Source organism: Onychostruthus taczanowskii, unplaced genomic scaffold, assembly GCF_017590055.1.
Source record: "Onychostruthus taczanowskii isolate IOZ18803 unplaced genomic scaffold, ASM1759005v1 scaffold62, whole genome shotgun sequence".
NCBI lineage: Eukaryota > Metazoa > Chordata > Aves > Passeriformes > Passeridae > Onychostruthus > Onychostruthus taczanowskii.
Window position 1 is genome coordinate 5,048,186 of NW_024503901.1, and position 20,599 is coordinate 5,068,784.

The following is a 20,599-nucleotide window of genomic DNA, read 5'->3' on the forward strand; positions in this document are numbered from 1 at the left end:
TTTTCCCCTTGGGGTTTTTCTCAACCCCCCCTTTTTTTTTTTTTTTTTTTTTTTTTAATTTTTTTTTTTTTTTTTTTTTTTTTTTTTTTTTTTTTTTTGCGTTTATCCCAAGCAGGCCTTATTTTTGAGATGAGGTTCTTGAGTTTATTCTCAGCAGAGAAATGTAACTTGTAAAATGTAATTTGTAAAATTTTACAAATTACATATATACACACAACAATTTTACAAATTACATATATACACACAACAATTTTACAAATTACATATATACACACAACAATTTTACAAATTACATATATACACACAACAATTTTACAAATTACATATATACACACAACAATTTTACAAATTTACAATTTTCTAAGAGTCTGTGCTTCCCTTATGGTTTTTTTGTTTTCTCTTCTAAAGCATAGAAAAAGAAAATTACATTAATACAAATTACATTGTATTAAAAAAGAAATTACATTAATACAAATTACATTGTATTAATGTAATTTGTAAAATTGTTGTGTGTATATATGTATATATATTTGTGTACACACCAACATACACGTATATTTATATTGTGTATAGGTGTTGTATGTTCATGACCTATTTCAACAGCAGCAATTCCAGTGGCTTCAGGTGAAAAATGGGGTATATACATTTGAAAACTGTATGACATGACAGAGACCCATATGAAATAGCTGAAACTTTTCTGTTTCATCCTGAAATTGTCCCACAAGTTTTTGTTTGATTAGATTTTCAGACCAGGGCTGGAAAACAAGTGGTTTCCCCCTTTACTTTGAAAAGGGAGGGCAGCTCATTCATAAGGGATTCTTCCTGAAAGGGAATGAAAGTGCAGTACTTTGCTGACTTTGAGAACATTTCATGCATTATCTCATGAGTTAATGCAATGATATGGGAATATTGATTCTTCACATCCTAAAAGGACTAAGTTTGGCTGCACATTGCTTCTAATGCCCAGAAGTTCCATTCAAACCTAAACCTTTACCTGATTATCTTCCGTGTTTGTGACTCTGAATAAGCTAAAGTACATAAAGGAATTACAGAGCTTTTTAAAAGTGTAGAGCTTTTTTTGCCTACTGATACTTCATTGAGGTTCTCAGGGCAGATAAGGCCATTTAGATAAATCATAGAGAGAAACAGAGAAGTCAAACACACTGCACTGTAAACAGGTGGATGTACTTACAAAGAAAATTAGGTCCTTGACTCAGTACTGTTAGTTTTTCTTTTTCAATTTTTGTTGTAGTTTACCTGAAGGAAATACTGGAATTCTCTTCCCTGAGAAAAGGGGGAAAATGAACATTGAGTTCTAGGAACACAGTCTGGTGGGACAAGGGTCAGCACTGTTACATGGGAAAGAGCTGATACCTGCCACTCTGGTTGGGAATGCACAAGCTCTGCAGCTGCTCAGAGATTGAGTCTCCTGCTTTTAGTGATGCCCAGATCTTCCCCGGTTAAACTACTATTTTCAGATCTAGCTGATGATAGACACCTCTCTTAAAGATGATATAGGCCAGATCCTGCATAACTTTATCCCATCTGGTGATTGCCCAGATTGTCCCATATAGAGGGACAGTTGCCAGAAGGATATTTTCTTGTTGAATACCAAATATACTTATGTAAACTTAAAGAATAAACAAATCCCTTTCCTGTACCTTCTGAAATTATACTGAAGGATACATACATTTAGTACTGGTTATATAATGTGGAGCTTTTGCATATAAATTGTTCTAATAAAGCTAGTATGCTCTTTGATGTGTCATTCAATGTTATTTGGTTATATTTGTGCCCTTGATAAAATCAGCATTGGTTTTTTGAATTCAACTTTATAAACCTTTCTAGCTTATACTATGCATTTTATAATTTCTCTTCTCAAATACCTTGAGACCAAATTTTCATAAGTGGGACAATTTGGCATGGATTGGCACGAAGTGAAATTTATTTGCTAAACTGGTATTATAGCAGGCTTTTTATGGTGTATATGGTGTATTTTTTTTTTTTTTTTGGTATGGTATTCCTCTTAATATTTTTGATTTCTTTGGTAGAAGTAATCATGAGAATGACAGCACAGACAGGCCTTGTCTGTTAGTGTTTGAAACACTGCACTTTCTAGATTCATTCAATTAGAGGCTAGATAACACTGGGCTTGACTCTACTAGAATTTTATGCAAAATCAACTGATTGTCTATTAAAATGTTAACAAGCACTAGTTTGGGAATTCCCAAAATATTTTATAGCAGGATGCAGACATTTATGTGTTGACCTGGGATTAAAGTGACTCAGAAGAAATGGAAGAGGTCAATTTTAGAAGTTATGGGAAATTTGAAAGAAGGTTTTATGAAGAGACTTATCACATCTCTGCTGTGGTTTGCAGCAGTAGTTTTCAAATTTCTTCAGAGTGTAGACTTTTTCTATGCTTTAGAAGAGAAAAAAAAAAACATAAGGGAAGCACAGACTCTTAGAAAATTGTAAATCACGAGACCTCCCATTTAGAAATGGTCCATAGGAGTTCACAGATCACAGTTAGAAAACCACTGATGTAGAGATACCTGAACTAGCTCTTAAACTGCAACATAGTAGAAAGGTAAATTAATATCTTGGGTGCTGTGAGCAGTGGAGTTGGAAGAAGCCTGCTCTTCTCAGAAGTGCAAGGTAGCCTGTGTGGATCTCCATGCTGTGATGGTCACTCTGCTCCCAGAACATAAGGTATTTTTCTGCATTGGATTTAAAAAATATTCCTAGAGATTAGCAATTGGTAACATAAATCTTGAATGTCAGTCAAGGCATTGGTATAAGTCAGACTTACAGGTTTTGCTGGAAACAAAAGGAAGCAGATTGAGCAAATGTTTAAAAAAAGTATCATGTTTATCCTATTTACTGAGATTATTTTTATTTTCCTCAGTTGTGAAAGACTTGTGTTCATCTGAATACAAGCACACAAGTACATCCTGAAAGCAGAGGTGTTGTATGCAGGACAGAATAATTTCCTGGAGATTAATGAATTTTGCACAAAAAGGAAAATAAAAACTGTTTTTTCTGTATCACTTGTCTGAAAATCAGAACACAATCAAAATAAAGTACTGTTTATATGGTTACATCAATTAAAAAAATACTAAAAATTGCAAAATACCCTGATCCTCCTGTCAGATCTGTACTGTCTTTTTTCCCCTGGTTATTATAGCAATATCAATGACAATAATTAAACTGCTAGATATTCTATCACAGTTTTCTCCACAGATCTCAAACTAGTTTTCAGGAGATGTCACTGCCCATTTTAGAGGTGAGAAAAAACAAGGAAGAAAGAAAGAGATAACTTAGCCCAAAAGCGAGGACTAGGACCCTCAGGTCCCAGTTCAGTCTCTCTGCTGTGTACCTGCAGCTTCCCATGAAGGTCCAAGGTGTTCATTTCCTTGGTGTTCATTTCCTTCTGACCTCCAGAGCCTTTCTGCCCAAGCAAAATTTCAGCATCTGGGTCTGATAGAATCAGAACACTTTAAAAATGTATGTACTGTTAGACAATTATCTTACTTGGAAAGGGAAGAGGACAAAATGTTTGGTTGTCTAAACAAGGTTATCTCTGCAGGAGCATCCACTCCCACCTCTTGATTAAAGAGTTCCTCTAAACTTCCATCTCTGCAGCTGGTGTAGTTATTCCTATCTCATTTGTGGCTTTGTAATCATCTTTTCCTGTATTTTAAGCAGGGCTATTACTTTCATAAGTCCCATAGATACAAAGGCAGAAATTAACAGAGAAGCTGAATCTTGGAGCTGTTCCTCCTAAATAAGCCCCTGACTCCTTCTGGAGCCTGAGTGAAAGTCTTATGTGCTCCAGACCAGGAGGGAATCCAGATGTCCAGTGCAGCTCCTAGGATGGTGCTCTAATTAATGAAAGTTAAAGGAAGCATTGGAAATTGTGTTACAAACATAGACAATAAATCCCATCCGTCTGACAGAACAAGCTTGCAAAATAAGCCCACTGGAAAACTTCCTTCATTCTTGAGGTTAAGTGTTTAAGCCGTTTAACATATTTTAAGTTTTCTTGTTGTTGCTTACTCACAACGCAATTCAAATTGTCATAAATTATATCCAGTTCTGACAGTTTACGTTGTGTCAAAGCAGTTGTGTTTTCGAAAGTATGTGCTGTTCAATTTCCATTTTCTTTCTTAGCTCCGTAGATTTGTTTTCTCCACAGGGACACAAATTATGGCTCTATAAAATCCGTTTCAGCTAAGAAAATTTCTGTTAACGCCTTATTCGAAATCCCAATGTAGACAATAGGAATAAAAGCAACAACCTTTATTTAGTTGAATAGCTTGTGCATTGGGTAAACTTTGATTTCCGTGAGGACACATTCTTTGAAGAGTTAGAGAATATATATGTAAATATATGTCTGAATTGGACGGTCAGTATGTAAAATTATATGTACAGATGGTAGATGTTGGGCCACAGCCCGGGCTAGTAGTTGTACTTTCAAGTTTGGTCGAAGCTGGAGCTTAAGCTGCAAAGGCAAAATCTTCATTCAGCCCAACTTCAAACCCAAGGATTTTTTCTGCAGTAAAAAGGACTAGGAGAGGGAAAGCATTTTCTCTGTGGTGAGAGGGGGGCAGGAGGGAAGAGCCTTTTGCTGAGACCCTCTCGGATTTAGCATTGCAGAGGCTGGTTCCGAAGGCAAGTCAATGAAATAGAAACGGGAATTTCCTCCGCTCTCCTTCCTGCTTCTGTCTTTGCCTGTCTCACCTTTTGAGAACCTGATTTGTATTTGTATACATGCGTGTGATCCCGATTTCATTGTTTGCCTTTTCACACAAGCACTTTCACCTACATCCCCCTTCCCTCCCCTCCCTTCCTCTCATTTGGCAGCCAGTTGGGCTTCTTCCTGCCTTGAATACCGCATTCCCTGGTTATTCAAGCTCAGTCATTAGCACCCTGTCCCCCCACTGAAATTATGAATGAAAAGCCTTGTTGTTCTTTACAAATAACTCGGGCTTCCTCAGTCAGTCAAATTCAAATGGCAGTGACTGCCAGACAAAGCGCCTGTATGATGGACAGTCCTCTCAGCAAGCCATCAAGGCACACAGGAAGTTTTTAAAGGCACAATCTAGGTAGCGCGGCCTGGGCGTTCCCCCGCGGCTGCGGGATGGGGTCGGGGATGGGGACGGGGATGGGGATGGGGATGGGGTCGGGGACGGGGATGGGGTCGGGGATGGGGATGGGATGTGGGGCAGCCGCTGCCCTCCAGCGCCTGGGGCGGCGGCGGCTCGGGGCCGGCCGGGCGGCACCTCGGGCACCCTGTCCCGGCGGGGCCGCGGCCTAGCGCGGCGGGGGCGGCGGGCTCGGAGCGGCGGCACAGCCCCCCGCCGCCCGCACATTGTTCGCCGGCCCCTTTCACAACGGGGGAAAAGGTAATTGACAGCCCCATTGTCCGCCCCGGCCCCCCGCGGCTTTAAAACACTCTGGGGCCCCAGTCACACGTTGTCAATGGGAGCTGTCGGAGGTGACGAGTGAAGAAGGGCTGTTCAGGAAACAGTTTGAGCCCTTCAAGTGGACAGGCCTCAGTGACTTCTCCGGCACTCCGGCTGCCACAGGCAGCCCCTTCAAAAATAACCTTAAAGCAATAAATCATACATGTTTCCTGCACTATACAAGGAACAGCTGGTTATTTTTCTGCACTTCCCCTCCCCCCCCCCCCCCCCTCTTTTTTTTTTTTTTTTTTTTTTTTTTTTTTTTTTTTTTTTTTTTAAAGCCTAAAAATTATTTAAGCACAGGAAATCAAGCATGTCAAAGTTTGGCAAAGCAGTTTGGGTGATTTAGCAATGACAACACTTCTTTCTCTATTAGCCAATCCTTGGGCTTTGACTTTTTATCTCCTCATTTCCACTGGTTTCTGCATCTGCTCCAATGACTGGAGTAACTCATCCCTTGTCTTCCGTACAGCAAGGGAAGTGATCTGCCTGGTTTGCGAGGAAAAGCTGTTCACTCCGATTCTTCTCTTTCACAGGAACTCTGTGTCCTGGAGTTCAAAAAGATGTCCTGGACTTAGCCCATTGATTTATTTAGGGAACGAAAACTCTGAACCTGAGAATTAATGATGTGTCTCATTGTAGGCAAGTCTGTACCTCTGTTCTTTACTTAGTGCCATTAACTATCTGGTGCAGGCAGTATTGATGCATTACCGCGTGTAAAACTTCCTATCTGATGGGTGTGCATAATAATGTGTTGGATACATTAAATTTTAAACACAAATACAGGTTTTTCTCCTAAGGCCTCTGCAACTTTAGGCTCTGTTGCTGCAGCTGGATCCACACGGGCCAACATTTGTATTTGCACCAACCCCCTTTCGGAGCCCACCTGCCTGGGTCTGATTTCAGCCTTGGAGCTGTCATTTCCTGCCATCACAAGAGGTAGTTAGTGCATGCTAACTAACTACAATCCAGATCTGTTAGACTTAGTGTTGCCATTTAGCAATGCCCAATTCTGCCAATATATTCGGTGCTTGGAACTGATGATACACTTAGGAAATAAAAGGCAGGGGTCAAATATTCTTTGCAATGTTCTGCAATGTCCGTGCATTGTGACTAAAACGTTGTATTCTAGCCAGAAATGTAACTCTTAAAAAAAAACTGACAGAAAAGCTGGAGGATGAAGTAAGGAGAAAATCAAACTTTTGTGAAGGTTTGGGGTCTGTGAAAATCAAGGCAAAAAAGGAAGAAATAACTAATGTGCAGCAGCATTAAATTTTCCTTACTCACAAAACATAGGATATATGTTCTTATTTCTTTATCATTACACCTATTCCTTTATCATTACAACAAGATATAAAGAATATCATTGTTAGCTTAAGGGTGGTCAGAAGGTATTTAATTGAAAAAAATGGTCATGAGAAAGGAGGTGTGTGGCAGCAGGTTTAAGTCTGTGATCTGCACAGTTCACTGCATGACATTAACCCATCCATTTAACAGCATTGCACTGGTAGGTCAGGCCATGGGAAGGAGAATTTGCGTATTTTTAAATTTTTGAGTATTGTTACTGCCTGTCTTTCCCTTGCAATATGACATGTTTTTATGTGCGTTAATATAATTTCATCTCCTTGTGGGTGTAATTTCAGTTAATCTGTCCATGGCCCATTTCTGCTGTAGTTTAAAGGCTAAGGTAACACAGACTTGCTAAGTGCCTGAGACTAGTTTACAGGCAATTTTAGCCAAACCTTACAGCATGCTGTAAGACATAGTCCTCCTAACTATCTTTTGAAATCTTACGGGAGTAAAAGCTGTTCAAAACGTCAGACCAGATGCTTTGGTAGGATCCAGCCTTTAGCTTGCAAATTACTCCAGGCAAGGATCTCCTTCCTGTTTGGCAACTTCCTAGAACACTTTTGCAGCCGGATACATAAACTGCTTATTATGTTGAGGACGAGATACTCATCTGGGGTGTTTTACCATTGCTCACTTTCATCCTTTGAGAATTCAGCACCATATGGAAGTCAGAGGTTATCCATGTTCAGCAAAGGGAACCCATGATGGAAACCTTTTGCTGTAAAAACCTGTTTTCTTGCTTTTCTTTACTGTGACCAAGAGTTACACGTTCTCATATGTCACATTATACCAACTAACTTAAAGTCTGCTCACATAGTGAATATTGCAATATCTTGCTGTTAAAATGAATGACATTTTGGAGCCTGCCACTTTGGGGGCTTTGAGATGTGTCTCTTGTGCTGGGGAGCAGTAGAAAAATGCCCAGTTAATACGTTTGCTGTTGCCTTTGCCCAGAAATGCAAAATAATTGCTTAGCCACCATTAGATCAGTGGAGAAAAAGAATCCCACAACCAAACAATAACTAGGACCAAAACCTCTGCTGTCCACTGACCTACATGTAAAAGAGCACTTGAAAAGCCATTATAGCATGCATATGCTTATTCCCTAGCAGAGCTGAATCCTTCACTTCTCAATTCTTCTCATCTCTTTGGGTAGGCAGAAGAAAAATCCAGTGTTTTGGAGCACTGCTGGCAGAGAAACTCAATGACAGTACTTTCCTGACAGGCTTTTCCTACTTAGCTAAGCTCTTTTTTAATGGAGGATGGGAAGCAAGTATGACAAATATTTTTCTACCGATGTACAAACAGGTCCATGAGCTAAGGCTGTGAGTCCTGTCATATGAAAAAGTGACATCAAGATGGCAGGAGAGCTGACATCATGTGCTGAAAGAGGAGTGACAGCAAGGCTGACAGAAAAGCTTAACTGGGCAGTCAAGTGTGAAGAAAGTGCAGTTGGACAGGTGTCTGTAGATGACAACATGAGAGAAAAAAGTGCCAAGAACTAGTAACTGTCAAAAGAGGGGATCCATTTAATTTATTTATATATTTATTTATATTTTTATTGCTTGCCTTATTGCCCTGGAGACCCATGCATTTTCTCTGGACTGCAGTGAAGAAACTGTTCTACTTTGCCTTTGCCTCAGTCTTGCAGTCACACTCCCTTAACACTTGTTGTGAAATCTAGACTCTATTAAAGTCAAAGGGAGTTTTGCCATCAAGTTTAGTGTGGCCAGGATTTTACTCCATTTGTAAGTCTGGCAGTGTCAGCAATGTTGGACTTGCATAGACCAAGGTTAAATTTGACAACAGGAAGGGAACTTTTCCCACATTCCCCCCCACTCCTCTTCCCACAAGAAAGATTTAAGCCACCGTTGAAAGACAGTTAATGGTCCTTAGTCAGATTGGTGTGGACTTGGAGGAAGAACACCCATTCTGAAAGGTATAGGCTAACTACAGCCTGCAAACTCAATTTGTCCAGCTTGTAACCTACTCCCAGGAGTAGCTGCAGGAGCAGCTTGGGAATGAATTACATAGCAAGTTCATGGTTTCTGGGAAACATGGGGCTAGTTTGCATGCCAACCCAATGGAGAACTCCATGAACACTCTAGCTTGGGCTATGTGAGTTGTTAAGTGCTGGGGTAGAAGGCTCTCACTGACTCTTAAAAGCAGGTATTTGCCCAGACAGCCAGAAAAAATTGGGAACTACTGATTTAGATCACAGTAAAATTTTCTTTTGAGATTCTTGTCAGTGCTTCCACCATTCAACCAGGAAGAAGTTGGTCTGCCAAATGAATTGAGGTTGAAACCTGTTTCTGAGCATATCTCTGGATTCAGGACATAAATGTAACAGATGAAGTTTTGACTCTTTTGAAGTCTATAGGAAAACTACCCTTGACTTTGATGAGGTCTGAATTTCATCTTTTTCCCATCACCTTCTTCTTCCCCATTCATTTAATTCACCTCATAAAACAAAAACTGAGACCCATGTGTGTTTTTGTATAGCTGTCTAGATTCCTTTGAGCCATGCACTAGTGTACAGGCTCCATTTGTATGTACAAAAGCCCTATACATATGCAATTGTAACTGTGCATGAGAAGATCCTCTACAACCTTAGGCTTCAACTTATGAAAATCTGATTCTGGAAGCTTTATGGTTCCAGACTCTTTAAAGGAGAGTCAGGGAGCCAAGGGATGTGTCTGTCTGCTACATTTTGCAGTGAACTTTTTACTTGGGAATAAAACATGCAAGATGCTGAGCACTGCTGTTTGCTTTAACAAGAGTCCCTTTGAAGGCATGGTAAAATGGGATCCAATTTTGTGAGAATCCAATAATGAGAATCATGAGGAAAAGAAAAGGCCTTAATTGACTCTGTCTTTAAGTTTTTTGGAGTCCTTTGTATGGATCTTCTAATGCACAGAAAGGCTTAACACATTTTTCCTCTGTCTGGACTCGGGGTGAATAGGCCCTGCTGTTGTCAGCCGCGCAAGTAGTGCAGACATCACGTGTTTCATCCTCAGAACTTCTGCAGTTACTTGGCTTCAAACACATGGAAGTTTTACCTGAGCAACGACAGGGAGATAAGGCTCATTAGCTAATTAATTCGCACAACGCCCAGGTCACACCCCTTCCGCAGCCGGTTGGGCACAGGTGTGTTGGACATGCAGATGTGCACAAACATGCCCTTTGTAGAGCAGCATCTGCCCTCTGTGCAGCGGCTGCTGTGCCTCAGCACGTGTTGTGCTGCTAAGTGAGGATGATTTGAAGATACTTTTTTGTTACACAATATAGCCACCATGCCCTGGGATATTTTAAGTCACATTTTGGTGAAATTCCCTACCCGTGTATACCTTGGTGTTCCAGATGCTAGAAGTTAATTATCCTACAGCAATCTGACACCTGTGTTACCTCACTGTATTTGTGTATGCATAAAAAGGTGCTTTTAGCACAAAATGTGCGATCACTAAGTTTTAAAAACATTTCGTTTGGGGAAAAAATTGGAACAAGAAGGGACAAAGCTCCCCTTGCAGGTTTGAAGCCCACAGAAAGCAATGCTCTATGCTCCCTCTACTGGCACCGAGGCAGCCAGTCCTTCCTCTCCTAGATAGACACTGTTTCAGCACGAAAAAACTTATACATTTAGTGGCACTACTTTTGTTAAGTGTAGTAAATAATAAGCCATTTAAGATCCCCCCCCCCCCCCCCATTATGTTTTTCAGAAACAAGGGTTTGAGAAAGAAACAGAAAGCATAGCTAGGCTTCATGATTCTGCATTTATACTTATGTCTAGCCTGAATACACTGCTTCTTGTTACATAAGCTACAGACAAATAGGGAAAAATACTTAGGGTATCATTGATAGAGAACAGAGCAATAGCACTATATTATTCCTATTTTCAGGTTTTTTGGTTTTTATCTTTTGGGGTTTTTTTTCTTCCATGAGAGTCATACCTAGGCTGAGTGTTGTTATTCTATGACTTCTGTTTTTCATTCTAGCTGTTTTGGAGGTACTTATGTTATTAATATAGGTAACCTATTAATGTAATTATTCAATGAATATTAAGTAAGGCTTTGCTTTTCCTTTAACAAATGGTAATACATGGTAATATTTTACTTTAGTAAATGACTATTTGCACTGGTTTAGTGACCTGCAATTTATCACAGATAATTAATTTTTTTTAGCTGTTATGACTTTTAAAATCATCCATTTGTGAAATTATATATATCTTTTTTAACTACCAAATTGAAGAGAAAAATTATTTTCCAACTGATTTTTTATTCAATGCTTTTTGATGATTCTGACAAAAAATAATGCCAACACACTATTATTTTATTTATTACTTCTCTTATCTGCATGTGCTTTTGTTTGAAGTCGAAGCATTGGTGTAAGTGAATAAGAGCTATTTTTTTTTTAACTTTAGCTAAGAAACAGTGCAAAACCTTTGGTTGAACAACTGAACCATCACTGGTCAGGAACTTCTTGAGGAAGAAGTGCAAAACTCCCCTTCAGGAGCGGAGCAGAAGTGAGAGAGATGTGCAGACATTGGCTCTATAGTGCTGTCCTTGCTGGAGGGAAGTGATGAAGATGCTGCCCATCAACTGCAGCCCATTGTTCCTACTTTCTGCCTTTTTTAAATCCACTCTGCTTCCTGCAGAGGAAGGATATAGCTGGAAGAAGAGATGTATTGTCAGAGGGGAGTTCTTTAACAGATTTTCTTGAGAAAAAAAATGCAGTAGGGGTTACTTTGGTATAATATAGAGGCTTTGGTGTAGAGCAGATGGGGAAAGCACATCTTATGCAGACAGGCATGGCTGAAGCCAACCTCAAGGTTGGCCAAGGTCAAAATATCAATGTGCACATACAGCAAGATCAAATAACTCTTGGAAAAATTTGGGACACTCTCAGCTTCAAACAAAGTTCTCAGCTACAGTCCCAGAATACTATGACTAATTTTGAAGGTTTGTCTTACTCTTCTCTCTCCAAAATCAATGACAGTGGTTGACACTATGACCAAACAAATTTCTTGAAACAGAATCTTTATTTAGTACAGAGACACTTCAAAGAAAACACATTTGAAACCAATTAAAGAAATATATGCATATCTAGCTTTTCCCTGAGGCTTATCTTTCATTTGCTCTGAAGGGCCTAACAAATTTTAGCACTCTCCACAAATGTATTCTCTCTTTCTTTCTCTTTCTCTTTCGTTTTCTTAACAGCTTCTGATAAGTAACTACAGCATGATAAGAAATGTTTTTCCTTTCCACAGTGGAACAAGACATTTAAACTTATATTCACAATTCACACAAAAATACCCCTCCCCCTTCCCAAAGATTATTGCTGAATAAATAAAAATAAATAAGATTTTACAGTCAAAAGAAGATGCATTAATTTATACCAAGCAAAATATTTTCAATAGGCAAGCATATAGTGCTGGGATTCTTCAAAATGCTGCTCTGGTAGCTCATGTTGAATCAGCCCTGGTATTGCTCTGGGAGCTTCCCCATTGCTGTCTGCTCAGGGGATTAGCTAGGACCTAGAAGGACTGATGGGAAGAACTGTACATCAGTTAAGCAGAGGAAGACAAGGGAAGAGAACATGGGTGGAAGACCTTTTTTGAAGTTAAGCAGTTAAACAAAGAATAGTGAAATGAAGAAAAGTGCAGTCTGAACTCAGATTGAGGCTGGTAGATTACGTAACATAAAACAAAACCTCATAGTATGAGCTTCTACTTAATTTGGAGGATGCAGGCTGATGAAGAAATGGGAACAGGGGTGGTAAAAAGTTTGTCTGAATTCAAGCCAAATAATGGACCAAAATACACAATTTCCTTTAGTAACCACAGGTTTATAGGAATGTGATTGAGGGCCCTGTTGTTAATGTAAAATGCAAAGGGAAAAGCTATGTGAGAGTTCTCTGTTGATAAAGCCTATTGCACAGTCTCAGAGAAGACTGTAGTTCAGCTTCTGATGTATTGAGTTGGGATGTGACAACTGTTCACAGTAGTGGTTCGAGTTAAGTGAGGTGACTGGGTGTTTGTACTTTACTTTCCCATATACCGGGAGACTGTTGGTCTCTCTGGGGAAGAAGCAGCATTCACTTAAATGCAAGTAGTTTTTGTTTAAAGCTGAGAGAATTCCTTGTGAATAATTTGATCAGAAATGTTACAATCCCGCAAAAGATTTTCTGATAGGAAAAAGCTCCTTCCCCATTTCTGTCTTGCTTTAACAATGTGACCCATGATTATATTTTCTCTCCCCTGTCCAGCTGTGGAGGGGAGTGATAGAGCTGCTTTAGTGGGTGCCTGGCATCCAGCCAGGGCCAGCCCATTGCATATGGTAATTTCATTTCAGCCACTAAATTGCAAACATAACTCCCCAAATTATTATTCCCATAATTTTATTTAGTAGCCTGATCAGTTGTATAACTGCCACAGGTACCATTCTGCTGGATCAAATATCAGTCTGTCTCAAAGGTTTGTGCCAAATTTTGGAGGAAACGTGATCATACACTGGTTTCAAAGTCAGATAGTATTACATCTCACAAAATTAGACCAAAAATAAAAAAATACCTTTATACATGCACATTCAGAAGGCAAATCTTCTGCTGGTAGCTGGATTTTAGAGTCATTCTGCATTTTGCTGTAGCTGCTCAAGCATAATCTCAAATAAAATGTTTTGCATTCATTGAGCCCAAAGGGTCATGAAAATGGATTTTATAGACAATACATTATTTTGTTATGCTACTTAATTTAGCATTATTTTTGTGTGCTCATTAGTAGCACCCACTTCACAGAACAAAGCCATCCAACTGATTACCTAAGGGATACTGTGGTCCATGGGGCAGTTCTAGTCCTCAGGACAACTACAACATCAGATAAGTATTATTTTCCTTGAGAAAACATCTGTCATATAACCCATCCCACAGTAGTCAGGAAGTTGGGTAGCATGAAGGTGAATCATTGTTGGGAGTCTGAACAGCTCAAATATTATGCACTGGATGTGCTCATTGGAAAAAAATAGTGGGTTTATCATGGGTAGAATGGATGAAGGATGACTCCAATCCTGCTGAAAATTGCCCCCCTTGCTACATCTGTGAGAACCGTTGTACAAACATTTACCCAAGTAGTGGATTTAAACTGTGGTATGCCCAAAAACGAGATTTAAATGCTTGCACACATAAGAGGAAAGTCGCTGCTGTGGTAAGGCAGATGGACTGTGACAGCACTTTTTCCTTTCCAAGAACAAGCTTAAGGTTAGTGATTATGAAGGAATCAGAGAAAGGCTAATGGGTTAACTGAATGTTTAAAATTCTGCATACTGCAAAGAATTTTTCTATCTTCCTGTCTTTTTTTCCATTTTTTTCTCCAATTTCAATAGCATAAATAATCTCCCAGACACTTAACCTTATCTGTAGCTATGCTGGAAAGGTGGAATTTATCTTCAGAAACTCATGGTTATTGTTAATGGACAGAAGCACACACTTTTAGAGTATTACAAATGGCTGGTACAGGTTAAGATGAGACACATTGTGCAAGTGCTCTCCAGTAGCTATAAAAGAAACCAGGATGACTAATTTGGAGGTAGGTATCTTTAAGTATTGCGATAGTTTCATCGCAGAGCTCTTTTTATTAGTTCAGATGTAAATCGCTGTAATTCAACTCCTATCTCTAAGTTTCTTTGTAGCCTTGGATTGGGAGAGCACTGATGATAACCTGGCATTTCATATAAACACATTGGATTGCTGTATGTGTGCAATATGTATGCCTAAGACAGAAAAGACAAAAGATATTTCTTTAAGTTAGATCTGTACCAGAGATACATACTGGAGCAATTAATATAATCTAGGATAATATTAGAGGGAATAATAATGCAGCTGGGGTCATCAACCTCTTCTTTACACCTGCAGATGGAGAAACTGATTATTCCTTTGGATAGTTTTGCTGGATTTAACCTCTGTTCTGCAGGGAGGTTTATCCTTTCTATACGAGAAACAATATTGACTTGTGTTGCAGAGTGCTGGCTGCTGGATCAGCTGTCCCCAGATAACAATGTATAATTGCATACTGCCTACATGAGAACATCCTGTCGCCTGGTCTCCAAGAATAACTTTACTGCAGAGCTCATTGTTCTGTAGGGTCACTGCCAGTGAAGTAATATGCTGCAGACCTCCAAGAAGAGGAACAGTTACACTGGTCCAAAAATCCACATTTGAAAAAGACCCAAAAAAAACCCCCCACAAAAAAAAAAAAAAAACCAAAAAAAAAAAAAACCAACCAAAAAAACCCCAAACAAACAAAAGGAAAAAAAAAAGTCCCCCCTAACCTCTCCTTCTCCCTCAAACCCAACCAAAAATACCCAAGCCAAAAAAGCCCAGCAAAAGAGCCCCAGTGGTGAAAATTGCAAGGAGCAAAAATTAAGCCTGCTAAAGTAAAGGAACTTTCTTTTCTTGACAACCTTAACACTCCCTTTGTACTACAACTTGTAATCATATGATTACATGCATCTTTTTTTTTTTTACTGTGGGGCCTCTGACACATTTAATATGCAGCATAGATTATGTTCTTTGATTTTCTTCTTCCTTGACATTTCCTAGGTGTTATTTCACACTGCTGATTATGAATTGTTTGCAAATGGTGGCAGTTGTAGGTGTCGCAGCTGTAGGGGTTAAGGTCTTGCCTGACTGTAAAGAAATTCAGTATATATTTATGAGTGGGAAGACACCACCATTCATTATTTCCTGTCTTTTAGGAGGTCTTTCCTCTCATCCACAGTGCTGTAACACTGAGATGTTACTGCCTTAAATATTCTTTTAGAGTTGCTATAACTGCAAAAATAAGGAGCAAAGAAATAAAAGGTCATTTTCTATGTATTGGGAAAGAATGAGTGTTCTATTTGTAATGGAAAGCACATATATGAAATGTGCTGTTTTCTCATAATGGTAATTCATTTTAATTTTTGTCTATGTTTTTCATGGGTTCACTTTGCTAATGAAATAATATAATTGCCACAGTAGTATTTTATAAACATAGGCACATAGAAATGGACTTTCATCCTTTTTCTGAGTCCAAAGTGAAATGGTTAATTTTAGATTACTGGTTACTAGTGAATAGTGCTCATCACGAAGGTGTTACCTGAGTTGCAAGGTGAATACTGTATGGTTTATATTGCAGATTAGCTAACAAAATAGTATTTTCCTTAAGAAACAGGGTTTTATAAAGGTTAGATTTTTTTTAACAGTTATAACACTGCTGAGTAATGCAGTGTTCTAATAAGTTCATTTCAAATTGAGCAAAATTAGTGAAATTAAAATTTGCAAATTTAGTCTGGGTTTCCAAAAGCTTGGTGTCACCAATTTTTCTGTCAGATCTGCTGGTAAATAGATTGAGTTATCCTTTTCATTAGAAGGGAATGATAGCTGGGAAGATAAAGCAGTTTGGTGTGGCATCAGAAAAAAAGCATGGCACACACACACACACGCACACACACACACATAGAATACAGCCTCAGTCAGCCTGAGACACAGGTCTCCTGCCCATTTCTTCCTGCATCTTCTAGCCAATAGGTTTACTCCATTTTGGAGATGACAGGGCCCACCATGCTGATGGTGCATTGGCAGCAGTTATATCTTCAGTAAAATTGCACCACATTTTCATTTATATTGATGGCTCCCTCGTGTTCCTATGGTGGTGCCATTAAAGGTGTTAAATAATTTATTCCTGCTATACAATACTTCTCAAAATTCACTCTTTCAATAGTTCACATCACTATGACACATACAATCCAAAACTTCTGAGAGCAATTAGGATTATGTTTTCCCATTTCATCCCCTTGACTGAAGAGATTAGACAATGACAATACCTCATATATCTTTTGTTTTCTTACTTTGCCAATATTAACTTTTTCTACCAATATTGCTACTTTTTCTGTTGTCATAACCAGTCAACATTAGGCATTTCTGGTAAGATATTTATTTCACTTACATTTCAGAGGGTATTAAAACCCAGTATTTTATGTTTTCCTAATGGTGGACCTTACATTAATCTTTGTTAATATTATCCTTAAAGAGGATATGTTGTTTTTACCATTCATAAAAAACAGACCTAAAATATTGTCATCTGATTTTTTAAATTTTCTTTTATTTTGGAATCAGCTTAAGGTATCACATGCATGCATTAATTCATCCTTCTAGATTTTGTAATATTTAGAAAACAAGGGTGACATTTGTCTCATATGACTTGAAGCATGCCCAAATTAGATATCTAAATCTAAATTAGGCTGCTTTTATACCCCCAGGAGAAAAGTAGTACCTCTGGACGTGATGTGTCTGATGTTATTCCAGAAGACAACATTATTATGCAGAGTTTGTGTCATGGTTTAACCCCAGCTGGAATCGAAGCCTCACAGAGCCTCTCACTCACACAGCATTCCAGTGGGATGGGGCACAGAGTTGGAAGGGTAAAAGGGAAAACTCATGTGCTGAGACAAAGACATTTAGATAGGAAAAGCAGAAGTTGCACACACAAGCAAAGCAAAACAAAGAGTTCATTCATCATTTCCCATGGGCAGTCAGGTGTTCAACCATCTCCAGGAAAACAGGACTCCCTCATGTGTAACAGTGACTTGGTGTTGTGGTTTAACCTCAGCCAGAAAATTATTACCAGACAGCTGCTCTGTCACTCACCCATCACTGGGTAAGCAAGAGAATCAGAAGGGTAAAAGATAGAAAACTTGTTGATTGGGATAAAGACAGTGTAACAGGTAAAGCAAAAGCCATGCATGCAAGCAAAGCAAAACAAGGAATTCATTCACTGTTTCCCATGGACAGGTGTTCAGTCTTCTCCAGGAGAAAAGGGCTCTATGACACATAACAGTGACTTGGGAAGGCAAACACCATCAGTCCAAACATCCCCCTTTCCTTCTTCTTACCCCCTCACTTTATATACTGAGCATGATGCCATATGGTCTGGATGGAATATTCCTTTGGTCATTTGGGGTCACCTGTCCCAGCTGTGTCTCCTCCCAACCTCCCATGCACCCCCAACTCCCTCACCAGTGTAGCAGTATGAAAAGCAGAAAAGGCCTTGGCTCTGTGTAAGCCCTGCTCAGCAATAAGAAAAAGATCTCTATGTTTTTGCTGAACACAACCCTGTGTTCAGCACAGATTCAAAGCATAGCCTCATACAGCCATTGGTGTTAAAAATTAAGTGTGCTCCAACCAAAACAAGCACACTTGGGAAGACAAAAGCCATCACTCTAAACATCCTCCTTTTCTTTCTCCTTACCCTAGCTTTTCATGCTGAGCATGACAACACATGCTATAGGATATCCCTGTGATCATTTGGGGTCAGCTGTCTCAGCTGTGTCCCCTGAAATCTGCTTGTGCACCCCCAGACTACATGCTGGTGGGGTGGTGTAAGTAGCAGAACAGGTCTTGAGTCTGTGTAAGCCCTGCTCAGCAATGATGAGAACATATATGTATTATTAACATTATTTACAGCCCAAATCCAAATCACAGCCCTGTACCAGCTACTGTTGAAAAAAAAAAAAAAAACAAAAGCAAAAGACAAACCTCTATGCCAACTAAAATCAGGACAGGTAATTTCCTGTTTGTCTATTGTGAAAAACCTAGAGGGACTGGCTCAGAGATATTGGTGCCTTTATTGCCCAAGATAGAACCTGTGAACCACACCCTAAATTTCCTACATTCTATGCCAAAGATAGGTCTCTGGATTACTCTTGATTCTTGAATACTTCAAAAGTACATAATCAGTTTCAACGTGGTCCTTTTCTGGACCCGTTCCAAACAGTTGAGGATGACTTTGGAGGGGTTGGCTCTAAATTGCTTGTAATATTTCTTTTCATGCTAAAAAAGATACACAGTTCATGTTGGTATCTTCTTTTATTTTTCCACTTTAAATTTAATTTTCTTTAATTTTCCTTTCATTGGTAGAGTCTCTTTTGATCTTTGTACTTCTTTTTCCCCTTTGGTAGCTATATAAGTCCTTTTATTCTCCTTTTCCCTTTTTGGCCTATTCAGATTTAAGAGTCCTTGGATGCCTTTCCTACCACTCCTTCCTGTATATGTACTTTGAATAGCCCTTTTGAAGACACTCTGACCATTGCTTTGCCTTGTATCTCCTTTTTTTCCCCCACAGATGAGTTTATTTCTTTTGCAGTTTTCCCAAAAGTCCCCAATGTTTTTCTCATTTTTTCATTTTCTTTTTAAAGATAAACATTTATTCATATCCCATATTCAATATTTTATGTTCCCTAAAATGTTTCTGAAAGTGGAGTTGATTCCCTTACACCATTTTTCTTGCTGAATTATTTTCTTCCTGTATTAGATTCAAGTGCTTTGATTTCATAGTTTCAATGCCCCACCTCCCAACAGCTGAAACTTTGACCCAACTGTTCATCTTTAGTTTTTGGAATTCACTATATGTGTTTGACAATTTCGCATCTGTATGCATTATCTAGACACTAAATCAACTAAAATGCAAACAGAGGTTAGCACCTCCCCTATTTCAGAGTACTGGCCTAAGGGGTATGCACGAAATTATTGCTGTAGGAGCTTTTTGGGATTTTTTGTTGTTGTTGTTGTTTTTTGTTTTTGTTGTTGGATTTTTAAAAATTTCTTGTATGTTTACCTGAGATTTTTTACCATTTACTGTTGTCACTGTCAAAATGATAAAATATGTGCTTTGAAAGCATTATATAACATATTTTACACCTAGTGATTTTCTCTACTCTGCCTTTCCCATGCATACTGCATCCTGTCTTTTCAACACAAGGGAATTATCCCACTAAATTTCAGTTAGTCTTTCCAGATCATAATCTCCTTTGTTTAGTACAGCACCTTCCAGTTGTTGCTTGTTTCCCCACACATTTGAGTCAGGCATTATATTAATGTTATCCTTCATCTTTTGCTTCAGAACAATTTTAGTTTCTTGCCTAATTTGTATGTTGGAAGTACAAGCCGGATTATCCAAATTAAGTGAAAGCTTTCCCTTTCCCTCCTTCTCCTGAAGGTTTGCAGCCTGCCTAACAGGCTCTGCCAGTTCTGAGCCCAGAGGCTGGCAACCTGTCTGCATAAGGGGAGACAGTGTAATCCAAACAGTTGGCTGCGGCAGCAGGAGGCATTCCAGTGATCTGCGTGCTCAAACCCCTCCAACCTACCCCATCGGATCTTTCCTTGGTTGGCTTCCAGCATTTTACTTTCTTCACCCGTGCTTCACATGGGGAAGTTTGTTATCTGCACAGTTCCTTACTGTGCAGATAAGATTTTCTTTTCCTTACTGTCTGAAGCAACAGTTTCTTGTATTTTATATAAATGTACTTTATTGGTGTAATTTGTTTATTTAGGGAATATGATGATTAGAACTTCTGGAGCATTACTCAATAAATCTAGCAACACCTTTGTTATGACAGTCTTTTTCATCCTGGCTTTCTATCATGTTTTGCTTATGTAATATTTTGAACTACTTTCCTTGTATGCAAATTAATCAGTTGGGACTGCTTATCCTTTCTGTCTTTCTGACAGGTCTCTTTCAGTGCTTGTGCTGCAGTCATACTTGGTTGGAACTCTTTTCTTCATATCGAAAAAATAACACACCTGTTGCAGGTGTTAGCACTGTTTCCACACGTATTTCCCATCTGCTTTTCCTGTGGGTTTTCTTAGGCACAAAGCTTTGCTTTTCTCCTCTTCTATATGTGGGGTCTTAATTGCCTATTTTTTTTTTTTTTTTTTCCTGGTAATTTCTTCTCTTGGTCTTTGTCCAGTCCCTG